Below are 15435 nucleotides of genomic sequence, written 5' to 3' on the forward strand. Positions count from 1 at the left end.
AAACCCCAAGAGCCAACCCCCACTCGGATCCGACGCACGGATCGGAGCCGGAGCCGAGACCGTCGGATCCGAGAGACCGGTGTGCTCCGACCTAGATGGAGCCGAAGACACACCAGCTCCCTCGGATCCGAGGCTCGGTCCTCGGCTCCGAGAGGTCGGGTCCGAAGCACTCAAGGGATGGGACGGATCCGAGGTGCGCCGACCTATCGGATCCGACCCACCCCCGGATCCAACTCTGCCCGGCGCCGACAGCTCCGAACCCATGGTGTGGGTCGGAGAAGGAGCCAAAGGGGCGAAAAAAGGGGTCGAAGCCCCTCCCGGATGGGGGGGGCTAGGAGCACTCCCATTTGCATTTGGGCCTGGATGAATTTCCTCATCATCCGGTCCATGTCTGCTTCACTCATGGAGAAGGTGGATCTAGTCGAGGCCACCAAAGCGGATCTAGAGAGCTGAAGGGCTAGCCTCCTCCTCCTCGGGCCCAGGAGAGAACCGAGGGGAGTGGAGCCGAGGAGGAGGGAAGCTAGAAGGCACAGGAGAGGCCCGCTTGGATGGAGGAGCCGAACTAGAAGTTTCAGCTCTCCGTTTGTGGTGCCTCTCCCTGTGCCTCTCCTTCTTTTCTCGCTCCCTAGAAGACTCTCTCTCCTCCGGCATCTTAGAGGGAGGTTGAGTCCCAGCCGGTGGAGGAGAGCCCACAGCAACTGTTTGCTGTGTAGAAGGGGCAGAAGCCGAAGCGGTATCTGGAGGGAGAAGTCCCGCCAGAACCAGCTTCGACCTCCGCTCCCTCAAAGCTCGGGGGTTGAACCCTGCACAAATGGTACAACCAGATGACAGGTGTTCAACCCCCAAGCATTCTTACCGAGTGTGGCCATCCGCTGGGGACAGCTTATGGCCACACTCGGTACATTTAGAGAATACTGCCTTATGGGCTTCAGACATGTTAAGCCCTAACAGGCCTAAAAACACACACACACACACACACACACACACACACAAACTACGCAAAACCCGAGAAAAAATTAAAAAATAGAGAGAGGAAAGCCTAACACAAACACTTCTAACTAATTAAATTAAAAAAGTTAAAGTTTTTCAAAATTTTCCTGTCAGAAAACTTATCTGCACTAGGAGCTCAAGGAATCCGTCGCAACTTGAAAGCGGCAAACGGAATCTGAGGTCAGTCAGGGATTGGCAAGGGGTTATGGGTAGAGGGAGGAGCTAGGAGCTCGGAGCCTAAGCTTTTGAAATGCCGGCTCGGATCCGAGGTCGGATCCGATACCCACAGGTTGCAGACAAATGAAGTCTGCCTACTTCAGATCACTGGTTATTAAAGGCAGAGAAAGAGAAACCAGGCAAATTATTCAATCAAAATAACACAGCATTGCAGGAATGCTTGTAGCCTGATCAAACCAGACTGAAAACTTTCTCCCACAAAGAAACAGCTAGGCCTCTCTAGACAAAAGATTTCATTACAAGCTCCAAAGGTCACAAACAGTAACAGATATTCAGCTCTAACAGACAAAATGGAGACTAAAACAGTTGTACAGATTAAATATGCACTAAAACAGAAGTGCAGAAAAGAGTTGAAAATAAGCTCTTATCTTTATCCAATGTAGCTCCCACTGTATTTCACTGTATGGTCATCAGACTGCAGTTTTCCGATACACCACAAGGTGGAGCTCCTTTTCATTTTATATAAAAGAGAGAAACAAAAGTGAAAGAGATCAGACTGAAACCCAGGGTGAAGGAATATGGGGCCTTGCATTAAAACCAGATGAGTCTAGTGTCTGGGAGAGGGAAGTGAGGTTGCAGATCATGTTTTTCCCTCCTTGGAAAACCTGATCAATGGTGATCTGTGGAATCAGGAGAGAAGTCCGGAACCAGTAGTCCCATGCTCGCATCTGATCAGCAAGGACAGGAATGCTATTGGGACTATTATAAAGAAGCCATTTTCGATTACCAGACAGCTATTGAGTGATCTCTACACTTCTCATCAGTGGAACTGCGGTGCCTTACATCCAACAGAGTGGTGAGAGGTTTCGTCTGCCAGTTTTTACTTTCAGAAGATTATGCTATAGCTTCGACTGGGACTGTGGGCCTAGGCTTTTCCCTTTTTCCTTTTCTGAACTGGAACTGTTTAGCTTTATCTCAAAATAGTACTGGCTGTCATTTTGTGGATCTCATGTTACTCACCCCATCAGTGTGGATTTTCCCTTAAACGCTTTGTGGATTACAAATACCCAGTTTCATATGAGCTTCAACTTCGGGCCCCATCATGCCGGCATTAAGACTGTAAGTTGTCACTGGCCAGTGAACAGGGTATAACAGTGTTTTCATAGTTTGGTCTGATTAGAACTGACCAAGGTTATAGCTGCTGTTATTATTGTTGCATTATAGAATCTTTACTGATTAATGACATTGCATTTTTGCTCACATTTGAATGACAAGACCTCTCTTACTGAGTTCTGGGAGGTATGATTTCACTGTATGTATACCTCATATTGCCTTATTATTGCTAAACTTTGTGCTACTGCAATAACTTGTTTGCTACTGTGCTGTTACCTGTTAAGACTAGAGTACCATCTAGAATAAAATCTGTTATTAGCTGCATCCTTGGTGTGTTGGGTGTAAATAGGGGTGTCACCAGAGTCAGGTAGGAAGAAACCCATACACTTTTCAGCTATACCTGCGGGTGTGCTAAATTTGTAGGTTCCTCTGGGATTGCCTGTAGTGCCTATAACTCCGACCTATTCCCCTGAACGTGTATAAAGCACCACCAGCAGCAAGATGAACCAAGAATTTGCCGCTAAGTGGTGCAAACAGCACAATGCTCAGTCAGAGCACTGCTTAGTTCTAGTGTTGCCAGGTGTCACATGGACTGACATGCAAATAAATCAAATCACAGAATCCTTACCAGTTGTAGGCCATAGATTTTATTTTAGACAGCACAATGGACACTATAGAACAGAACACATTGGCCCTATTAGAATGAAAAAATCCTCTAGTATATGAGCATATACCTTCGAGTGTATCAGTTTCAGGTGAGAATGCAGTCTGTGTGGTAATCCCTGAGAAGTGCACTACCCCAGCAACAGAATAAATACCTGTGGAAGCTATCCAAACAGGTCAGACCCTTACACCAGAAACTGAAGTTTCACTGCCCACAAATACTATAGGGCCTGAAGTTTTGAATACTTTGGGAAGTTTTGTAGAAAAATGCTTAAGACCTACACTGCCATTCACTGGGATTGGGTACCGCAAATTACATTTCTTCTCTGGCAAACGACCCACACCTCAGGAAGAAGAAGATTTTGAATCTTGTTTGGATCAGGCCAGCCCTAGAGGAGTGGGATATCCCAGAAACTCAGAAGCAGCAGCAGATAGCTGAAAGATTAAAGGGATTAGCTGCTGATACCATACACAATCTAAGGATGAATGAGCAAGATTGCAGAGCCAAGGACTATTTAGGAGTACTGCAGGATGTGTTTGGAAGAACAGAGAGAGCTGCTGACCTATTGTATCAGTTTGAACATACATACCAAGAAGTTGGCGAGAAACTATCTGACTACATTAAGCGATTTGATAAAATGCTCCAACAGATCATCCTAAAGAAGGGGATGGATCCGAAATAGCTGACCAAGTACGAATCGGTCAAATTTTACAAGGAGCTCAAGCTATGGATCCCATTATGTGGAAACTGAGGGTGAGAGATAGGAAAGATACTCTAACCTATTCTCAGTTGGTTAAAGAGGTGAGGGAAGAGGAAGCCCTGTTGGAAGCCAAATCTCAGTGTTCAACATCAACTAAAGCAGTGGGGGAACACAAGCAGGAGCCTGCAGCAGTGCTTACTACTCAAATGGGAGTCATGGTCCAGAGTGTCCACAATATAGAGGTGTCACAGTTGCAGGCGCAGGTGTCTTCCCTAACTGACATCATAGCTCAAGTTACCAAGATGGTTGCAGAATTACAGAAAGCAGTGGTAACTTTAGCTGAAGGGAGGAATACATCTGCTAGAACCTCCACGAAGGGACTCAGGGAAGAAACAAACAAGCTGATGTTCAGAGTTCCTACTGGATTTCATTTTCACTGTGGAGATGCAGGGCATATCAAGAGACAGTGTCCACTCACTGTACACACTTCTAGCTCATCTGAGGTGAACAACCAAATTGGAAAGCCATCTCAGCAAAAGTCTCAGCATCCGAAACCACAAAGGATTACTAAGAAAGAGTTCCATCTTTTAAAATGGCATAGCCAACTGACTGTACCTCAACAACATGCTGACTGGTGTACGGCTGAACAACACCGGAAACAGAAAGTACCCGATGGCCTAGTGGGACCATCCCCTATCATGGCAGTGAAGATACAGTGTGTGTACAGTAAAGCATTGTTGGATACTGATGTACAAATCACCATTCTGTTCAGAGACTTCTACGAGAAATACTTAAAAGTATTTGCCACTTGTAAAGTTAGAAGATTGGAGATCTGGGGGCTAAGTGACACAAAGTTCCCCTTTGATGGTTATGTCTCACTCAAGTTAGAATTTTCCACCTCAGTTATTGGGTCAACAGAAGTTTTTGAAACTCTCACTGTTTCCCCTATTTTAGTGGGGACAAATACTGACCTTGTCAGAAAAATGCTGATGCCTCAGTTGACCCAGGAACACCCAATATTACATCCACTCTTGAGACCAGCTTTTTGTGCCCTTCAGAAGGAGAAGGATAGTAAGAAAAATGAAATTGGTCATGCATGGACCCCTCCTGGGAAAAAACATATAATTCATCCTGGTCAGGTCACCTGCTTGAGGGCCAAAGTGAGGATGTGTGGACAAACAGCTTCCTCTCATCTCATGAAGGAAATGGATACAGAAATAGACTTGCCACCAGGGCTGGAATTAGTCCCGAAGTTTGGTCTGCTGACAAGCTGGCTGAAGCATCCTTATGATACTTTGCCTGAGGGGTTGAAGAATAAAGGAAGTACCCCAATTGTCCTGTGTTCACAAGTACATTTGGGACATTTTTATGCTGCCACTCCCTTACCTGCTTCTGTTTTGACAAGAAACAAGAGCAGTGTCAACGAGCTGAAGCTGGAAGATATTGATCTAGGAGGTGGTCTTCTGTCCCCTGAGTGGGTAACCAGAACTAAAGAACTGATGATGAAGAATAAAAAATTGTTTTTCTAAAAGTGAGCTGGATGTGGGTTGTGTGAAAAGTGCAAAACACCAAATAAGATTAAAAGAAGACTGGCCTTTCAGAGAATGTTCCAGAAGGGTAGCCCCAGGAGATCTGGAGGACTTGAGAAAACATCTGGAAGATCTTAAAGCCACAGGGATAATTCAAGAGTCAAGAAGTCCATATGCCTCTCCCATTGTCATTGTCAGGAAGAAGAATGGGTCAATTTGCATGTGTGTTGACTATCGTACTCTGAATCAGCGAACCATTCTGGAACAGTACACAACACCCCAGATTGAAGATGTTCTAAATTGCCTGGTGGGCCGTAAGTGGTTCAGTGTGCTAGACTTAAGGAGTGGATACTATCAAATCCCTATGCACTCAAAAGATAAAGAAAATACTTCCTTCATCACTCCTTTGGGATTTTTCGAGTTTGATTTGCCTACCTCAAGGTTTATCAAATGCACCGGCACCTTTCCAGAGAATCATGGAAAGAACAGTTGGAGACATGCATCTCCTGGAAGTCTTATTCTACCTTGATGACATCATTGTCTTTGGGAAGACCCTAGAGGAGCATGAACAAAGACTGACAAAAGTATTGGACAGAACTGAGAAGGAAGGAAGGGATGAAGTTGTCGCTGGACAAATGCAAATTTTTCCAACCTTCAGTGACCTATGTGGGATATGTAGTGTCTGCAAATGGAATATTCACAGGCCCCAGCAAAGTTGAAGCTGTGGCATCTTGGCCCAGACCCAGAACCATCACAGAGCTGCGATCTTTCCTTGGGTTCTGCAGTTACTATAGAAGGTTTGTGGAAGGATTTTCTAAGATAGCAAGACCACTCAATCAATTGCTCCAAAATGATGATGAAACATATGAAGATATCCTTCTGAAGAAGCCAAAGGGACCATGCGGCTCTAAAGAATTCATTGAGAGTTGCTGGACTCCTGAGTGTGAAGAGCCATTTAAACAGCTTAAATATTGTCTCGCACATGCCCCAGTGCTGGCATATGCTGACTCAACAAAGCCATACACATTACATGTGGATGCTAGCAGAGATGGTTTAGGAGTCCTTTACCAGGAGCATGACAAGAAAATGAGACCTGTGGCTTTTATCAGTCGAAGTATATCTCCAACAGAAAGGAATTATCCTGCACACAAGTTGGAATTCCTTGCTTTAAAGTGGGCAGTAGTAGACAAGCTGCATGACTACCTCTATGGGGCTGAATTCAAAGTTCAGACTGACAACAATCCTCTGACATACATCCAGACTACTGCACAGCTAGATGCTACTGGCCACAGATGGATGGCAGCTTTATCCAACTACAACTTCAGTTTAAAATATTACCCAGGACACAAAAATGGAGATGCTGATGGTCTGTCCAGAAGATCTCATGGGGATTTATACCCCAATGATGAATGGGTGGAAATTCCAGCACCAGGAGTGAGAGCTATGTGCCAGATTGCAACCTTCTACCAACAAACTGAATGTTGGGCTCAGATGTTGGGGCTGTCTGTGAAAAGCATACCCCAAGCTTACTGTAATCTGGTCACTTTACAGGCTTCATCGCTACCAGCTTTGAGTAACAGTGCCCTCAGGAAAGATCAAAGAGAAGACCCCTTAAGTCAGCTGGTGGTAGCTGCTTTAAAGAAGAAACAAGCTGATATGCTTCACACAGATATTCATCCACTGGCAAGACTTTTGTCTAAAGAATGGGACAGACTCCAGATACAAAATGGACTAGTGTATTGGAGATCTCCTAGTGCACTTGGCAATGAAAAATGGCAATTGTTGCTTCCTCAAATGTATTGAGAAGTAGTACTTCAGTCATTGCATGATGAACATGGTCATCTTGGCTATGACAGAACTCTAGGACTTGTATGAGACAGATTCGACTGGCCATGCATGAAACAAGATGTTGAAGATTACTGTTGTACATGTCTTTGCTGCATTCAGAGAAAGACTCTGCCCACCAGAGCTGCTTCATTGGGTCAAATGGAGAGTAGTGGGCCCATGGAACTGGTCTGTATAGATTTCCTTTGCATTGAACCGGACAAAGGTGGGATCAGTAATGTGCTGGTGGTGACAGACCACTATACCAGATACGCTCAAGCATTTCCAACTCGTGATCAGAATGCTATTACAGTGGCAAAACTACTTGTTGAGAAATCCTTTGTACACTACGGCCTGCCAGAAAGGATACACTCTGATCAAGGGCGTGACTTTGACAGCAAGCTTGTCCGTGAACTACTCACTCTTTTGGGAATTCAGAAAAGTCGCACCACTCATTATCATCCTCAAGGGGATCCTCAGCCTGAGCATTTCAACAGAACTTTACTAGACATGTTGGGAACACTATCTGCTGAGAAGAAGAGTCAATGGAGTAGGCATGTAGCCACAGTGATGCATGCATACAACAGTACTAAAAATGATGCTACAGGATTCTAGCCTTATTTCATAATGTTTGGAAGAGAAGCTCGTCTTCCTGTTGATTTAACCTTTGGGGTCACAGCTGATGATACAAAAGTGCGATGTCATGGCAGTTATGTGGAGAGACTCAAGAAGCACCTCAGATAGGCCTATGAGTTAGCTGAACAATCAACAGGACAAAGACATCAGCAAAACAAGGCTCACTATGACAAGAAAGTGAAGATACATGCTTTGGAACCAGGGGACAGAGTTCTCTTGAGAAACTTGGGCCTGCAAAGAAAGCACAAGCTAGTTGACCATTGAGGATCTGAGATCTACATAATTTGTTCTCAGCTACCTAACATCCCTGTCTACCAAGTCTGCCCTGAGGGGAAAGAAGGACTCATCAAAACCTGGCACCACAACAACTTAATGCCTTTGGTAGAATCAGTGAAACTCATGAATCTGGAACCCAAAATGAAAACCTAACTCAAGGCGATCCAGAAGACTAAGGCGGAGAGGAGATATCCTCCCAAATATTCAAGAACCTATGATTCCTCCTGCTGAAAGAGAGGAGGACAGTGATGATGTCTGAGGTTTCAGTGGACTTTTCTATAATGATGTTCGAGACCACATAGACAGCAATCTCAATGTAAATGCACCGGAATTTGTCCCTTGTCACTTTGAACAGTCCAGCACCAACAATAGACTGAGTGATGCTTCTGAGCCTCTTGCAGAACCAGATGCTGATGGAGGTCCTGCTATGAAAAGTGTGGATAATGGTGCTGAGAACAGTTGTACAGTTATGGAGAAAGAAAGTGAAGTTATACGAGAGGAAATCTTAGAAGTAGACAATATGCCTACTGAGGAACTGGACAGTGAGTGTGATGTGAGTGACCAACCCTCAGAGCAAAGTTCCCCAGTTATCTCTTTTGAACCAAAGCCTCAGAGACTGATTCGGCCCCCAAGAGATGCTTACATATGACAGTTTGGGACATAGTACACAGGAGTCTGTGACCACTGCTCATTGGAGAGTCTATGAACATGATCCCTATGCCTCCTGCTCAACTACTGACACCCCATCCCAAGCTAAGCATAATGTTGATCACCCTTGTTGGGATGTACCTTTTGAATGCAGAAATACTGTTTAGTTGATGGTGCATTAGTGTTTATATATATATATATTGCTGCTAATTTACCTTTGACTTGGGAGGACCCAAGTTTTCAAGTTGGGCAAGAGTGTAGCTCTGACTGTATTTCACTGTATGGTTATCAGACTGCAGTTTTCTGATACATCACAAGGTGCAGCTCTTTTTCATTTGATATAAAAGAGAGAGAAACGAAGGGAAAGAGATCAGACTGAAACCCAGGGTGAAGGAATAAGGGGCCTTACATTAAAACCGGATGTGTCTAGTGTTTGGGAGAGGGAAGTGAGGTTGCAGATAGTGTTTTTCCCTCCTTGGAAAACCTGGTTGATGGTGATCTGTGGAATCAGGAGAGAAGTCTGGAACCAGAAGTCCCACAACAACATCTGATCAGCAAGGACAGGAATGCTGTTGGGCCTATTATAAAGAAGCCATTTTTGATTACCAGACAGCTGTTGGGTGATCTCTACACTTCTCAGTGGAACTGCTGTGCCTGACATCCCAATATTATCGACAGAGTGGTGAGATGTTTTGGCTGTCAGTTTATACTTTCATAAAATTGTGCTATAGCTTCGACTGGGAGTGTGGGCCTAGGCTTTTCCCTTTTTCCTTTTCTGAACTGGAACTGTTTAGCTTTATCTTGAAATAGTACTGGCTGTCATTTGTGTATCTCATGTTACTCAGCCCTCAATGTGGATTTCCCCTTAAATGCTTTGTGGATTACAAATACCCAGGTTTCATATGAGCTCCAAAGTCGGGCCCCATCATGCTGGCATTAAGACTAAGTAGTCACTGGCCAGTAAACAGGTTATAACAGAGTGTTTTCACAGTTTAGTGTGATTAGAACTGATCAAGGTTATAGCTGCTGTTAGTATTGTTGCATTATAGAGTCTTTACTGCTTAATGACATTGCATTCTTGCTCATATTTGAATGACAAGACCTCTCTTATTGAGTTCTGGTAGGTGTGATTTCACTGTATGTATACATCATATTGCCTTATTGCTAAACTTTGTGCTACTGCAATAACTTGTCTGCTACTGTGCTGTTGCCTGTTAAGACTAGAGTTGCCATCTACAATAAAATCTGTTATTATTTGCAACCTTGGTGTGCTGGGTGTAAATAGGGGTGTCACCAGAGTCAGGTAGGAAGGAACCTGTACACTGTTCAGCTATACCTGCGGGTGCGCTACACCAATATCACATGAGAGCAATGACAGAAGGCCTATCTCACTGCAGCTTTGAACAGCTTAGGCAAACAAGTACAAACTGGTTTAAAGACTGGTTATTATAGGCAGAGAAACAGAAGCCAGTCAAGTTATCCAATCAAAATAACACAGTATTGCAGGAATGCTTCTAGCTAGGTCAAACCAGACTGAAAACTTTCTAGCACAAAGAAACAGCTAGGCCTCTCTAGACAAAAGATTTCACTACAAGCTCCAAAGGTCACAAACAGTAACAGATATCAGTGGCGGATCCAGGATTTTACGAAGGGGGGGGCGCAGTCTGGAAAGTCGACAAGGGAGGTGGGGAGGCAGGAAAGCAAAACACTGGGGAAGGGGGATGTGGAAGGATCACCTTAAGATATTGTATCAGCATGTGTGAAAACACAGCAACATACAGTCATTTGCAAAACATTGGGGGTGGTGGGTCGATTGAGCACAAGGGTTAAGGTTTTCACCTCAGACACAAAGTATTGGGTTTGATTCTGATCTCAGCTTATTAGCTAGCCTTATAATTACCATTCATGACAGTTAGCCTAATATTCTCGTATGATCCAGTGAACCTGGTGTGGTTGTGTTAGTGGAGGTACATAACTCCTATCCAGCACACAGCATATTAGCAGACATTACCAGTTGTTTCAAGACATACCTAGAGGATATGTTTGGTTGCCCATATGAAGTCATAGTTCTTTTGTATGGCATACCTGACATAAGCATTATGATAACATAGCAAAGAATCCCAGTGAAGGTGATATCACCCCACGACCCATAGCAAATGTAAGTAATTTAAGTAAATAATGATTTATGTGAAACCAGCAAAGTTAATTTATGTAAATAATTTTGTGTGTGCAAGTGAAGTTCAGTTAGTTAAAGAACATTGCAAGTTAAGGAAATATACATTTTATGAAAAAATTCCTAAAAACAGTCAGTTAAATTATATGCAATGTATAAAACCAAATTTAAGTACTGTAGCATTTTCCAAAGGACAGTAACACAAAATCTACTTTGTCTGGCCAGCCTAATATGCAAAGCCATGGAAAGCCTTATTAGGAAACAGCAACCCTCTGAATAGTGTTTCCATTTTAGTTTGGATTTGTCAATGGCAGGTCATGCTTACCAAATCTGATGTACTTTTTTGCAAAGTTCACCAATGCAATATAGGAAAGCAAAATGGTACACATTGCATACCTTGACCTAGCTAAAGCTTTTGACACAATCCCCCACTCAGGCATTGTAGAACAGCTAAATAAACTAGGAATAAACTATGGTCACCTACTGGATTTCCACATGGCTCACAGATAAGATGCAAGAAAGCAAAATTGACAAAGTTACCTCCAGAAAGAGATGAGCTACTGGTGGAGTCCCAAGGGTTCTGTGCTGGGGCCTCTCCTGTTTAACATCAACTTTTCTGAAGTAAAAGCCAATACCAAAGGGCTCTGAATGACTAAGTTTGCACATGACTACAAGTTAGGAGCAGTCACTGAACCCCAAATTACACAGCCATCCTACTGGACGGTTTGTCCCAAACAACTGGTGCCACAATTATAGACCAAAATGAAATGCCAGTAAATGCATTATTGTATCCTTTGGAAGTCATCTACCTTAGGAGAACAACTATGATGACAATAAGACCTTAAGAATAGACTTGTTTGGGTTTTCTGAACTTATCTGGACAGTGACCTAAATTTTGACCAGTATGTCTACTTATGTAAGAAAGTGCTTCTATATTAAACAGCTTAAAGAAATGGGTTATGTCTAGATCTAGGATGTCACTGCCCTCATTTACTCAGCACTCCTTAGGCCAGTCATTGAGCATAATGCCCCCTTTGGCCTGTATCTGTCCAGACACATGCAACTGGAATGCCCACAAAGAAGCCTTACTAAAAGGATACTAGGGCTAAAAAATATGTCCTACACAGACTAAAGTCTGCCATTTGCTTTCTTCCACTGACTGCCTACCATAGCTCTCAACCCCTCATCTCCAAAATATAGAACATAATGTGACAATATGGAGCAAGAGGCGAACATTTACTAACAGCTTCATCTAGGATGCTCATAGCATAAGTATGAGAAAACAGTTATTTTATTTAACAGTTTTCCTGTTTTAACATGATTCAGTATTGTATACCATGGCAACAGCTAACACTCACAAACTGAAGAACATTCCTCATAATGAGATACCGTCAAGAGCTATGCTGCCTTTCCATCCCCAGACAGACCGCCATTTCTGTGATAACCAAACAGACTGTTTCTACACACATATATAAAATTGTTGGTTTGAACAGCTGCAACATTCAAATACTCCTTGGAAAGCCACTGATTTTAATGTGTTGTCAAATGTAAATAAACCCCCTCTCTACAGTTTGAGTTGGCATCAGACTGACCATATGTACACTAACACAGCCTTTAGAATCCTAAACATGGAAAAAATGCTTTGCTTAAACAGTGAAAATTCATGCTAACACATATCCACTTATCCCAACATCTTTCTAAGTTTAAAAAAGTGATATTTAAATATTTCCCCGATTTCTGGGCCTTTGTTCTCCCATTTTAGATTTTGCATACACAGAAATATTTCAAGTGAAGGCAATAATGCCATTCTAGCCTGCCAATATACCAAAACAGTTCTCATAAGTTCCAAACTGTGCTTAAAAATATCAGAAAGTAGTACTTGCTTTAATGTAATATGGTAATCTCTTCCATGCATCAGTTCCTCTCTTAGAGAAGCAATTAGTACATTTTTCATTCCTATAGAATCTTCTAAATAGGTTGTCTGATGTTTCGCTACTACTTTTTTGATAACCCTAAATATTCCCAGAGGTAGTCTCTAAATGCCCTATATACCTGAATAAGATCAGCTCTTAAATATCTGAGACCATGTTAAGATATTTTAGTTTTTCACAGTAACTTAAATTTTCACTTCCATTGATGCTTGTGGTATATTTTCGCTGGGGTCTTTACAGTTCACTCATGATTTTCTTATATGGTTTCCATATAGTTATTCCATACTCAAGTTTGGGTCTAATGTAATTAAAAAACAATGACTTCATTTCCAATTTCCTAGACTTTGTAAGCATTTTTATACTATTGTTGTACAGCCATCACTAACCAGCTGGTTGATATGATTAGAAAAACAAACCTGGAATCCATTTACCATACCATATATACCCTAGTCCTAGGTTCTGCCAAAAACCCAACTTACCATGCTCTCACCAGGCTATTCAAGTCTCCAGTACAGGGCAGATTGAAGATAACTCACCACCTACCCAACTCCCAAAAAACAAGACAAACCAGCTGGTAACGAACCATTCAATTGTACCCCTTCCAGCTAGTGCTGCTACTAAACTCTGTTCACAGGTATGAAGTCAAATCACAAAGTCTGTACCAATGGAACTTTTTAAAAGGTGCTGCATCATTTGGTAAAGTCCTATTACTGACAGTCTGCTTACCTAAATATGCAACTGGTGGGTTCAAAACAAAACTAGACACAGCAATGCCAGATGTACCAGAATTAATCTATAAAAGTGTCCCAAGCACCATGATTTGAACACATTACCAATCAGTATAAATATCTGAAAATGACCAGTTCCAAATAATGAACCAGACAAAATGCTTCCAGTTTTCCAGGATAGCTATCTGTATTGACACCTTGCACTTTGCTTTTCTATACATTGCCACAGAAGGGAAACTACTTTTGATTCCAATGTACCATTCAAGATTTAAAAACTGAACAGTGCGAACTCTGTCTACATTACCCACTACACTTAAAACAGCAGACAAGTTCTGGAACATTTGCAAAGAATGGTACATACATTTTCCAGTCTCATTAAAAAACTAGGCAACTTTTCCAAAATCTGTGCTCTGCTGAGGTAATTGTTACATCACTCAGGAGTGATACACATTTACACATAATGCACACAATCCAGAACAGAAAAACAGAAAAAAAAGTAGAGAAAAAAGGTGTGGAGAAGGCATATACTATATGCCTTCTCCACACCTTTTTTCTCTACTTTTTTTTCTGTTAGTACTTAAGAGTGTCTCTCTGAGTTCTGTTATTAATAAGTAGAAGGTTAACAGTTCAGTGAACACCTGTGCCTAGCAACACACACACACACACAAAGTGTAATACTTGCAGCGATAATCCACACACTCTCTTACCTGATCAAGTCCAACTAACAACTACATTTCACACACACACACACTCTTACCTGATCAAGTCCAACTACCAACTACATTTCCTGCTTGCAGCGATAATCCACACACTCTCTTACCTGATCAAGTCCAACTACCAATAGAAATACAAACTCAAAATATTATACTGTCTTCCTGGAGACAGTCATCAATCACCACCATTCTTAAAACTAATGAAGATCCTCAATTTTAAAAGTCTTATACATCAGTTTCTCTCTTAAATAATGATTATAAGATATTCATGTCCATTTTTGTTGACAGAGTCAAATTCCTCCTATCGAAATTGATACATAATGACCAAACAGGTTTTATTATTAAAAGGCATACGCATGACAATATTAAAAGAATACTCACCCTTACTGAATTCATAACAGAGACAATGAAGAAGCTTTGTTGATATGTCTGGATATAGAAAAGGCCTTTGATTCTGTCAGTTGGGATTGCCTTTTTGAAATATTGAATTTATTAGCTAGACTACCTTGGTATAACATTATCTAATACCTTAGGTACAGTTGTACAGACTAATTATAAATAAAACATTATTTGTATAAAATTATTATTTTTAAATAATAATTTAAATATTATTTATTTATATAAAACATTATATCTTTATTAATCACATAAACAGATGGAATAAGTTGTTCATATCCTTTGAAGACAGGCTACAGTTAATAAAAATGATTCTTTTGCCAAAAATATTATACATAGTGTTAGCTCTTAATAGCTTTCCTGGAAATCGATATATTAGAAAAATGAATGCATTATTAATAAATGTTTTATGGTATCCTAAAAGAAATAGAATTGCATATCAGCATCAGGTCTATATTAGAAAAGCGAATGCTCTGTCGTTGACACGTAAAACCCAAAGTCTGAAAAGAGCAAAGTTATGGAACAGTGATTTTAAAAAAAAAAATAAAGGCAAAATAAAGTGGGGGGGACTTTGCTCCACACACCCCCTGATGTGGGGGCTGTGCCCCCGACACCTCCTACTTAAATATACCAACTCCAAGATCGCACCACAGTGGAGAAAACAGCAAAGTCCTGAGAACGGCCCAGTGATTTTTTTTCCCCTGGGAAACAAATTGCTGTTCCATAACTTTGCTCTTTTTCAGACTTCGGGCTTTACGTGTCGACGAAAGTGCATTCGCTCTTAAGTCACTTCACTCTTATAATATAGACCCATCAACATCATATTAGATTTTGGGACCAAGGTGGCATAAAGTTTCCAGACATTGACACTTATATTAGAGCATCTCTACTAAAGGATACCATGAATCTAATTGATTTAAACTACATATCAAATTGG

At 41.7% G+C, this 15435-nt stretch overlaps 1 protein-coding gene across 1 annotated transcript in view; it reads right to left on the reverse strand.

Annotated features, from left to right (window-relative positions):
• The window catches only part of LOC122800230 (dynein axonemal heavy chain 17-like), a 1294569-nt gene that overhangs the window by 247676 nt on the left and 1031458 nt on the right, over positions 1-15435 (reverse strand). The window lies entirely within an intron of this gene.

The sequence above is a fragment of the Protopterus annectens genome, chromosome 4.part0, assembly GCF_019279795.1.
Source record: "Protopterus annectens isolate FY-2018-M chromosome 4.part0, PAN1.0, whole genome shotgun sequence".
Taxonomy (NCBI): Eukaryota; Metazoa; Chordata; order Ceratodontiformes; family Protopteridae; genus Protopterus; species Protopterus annectens.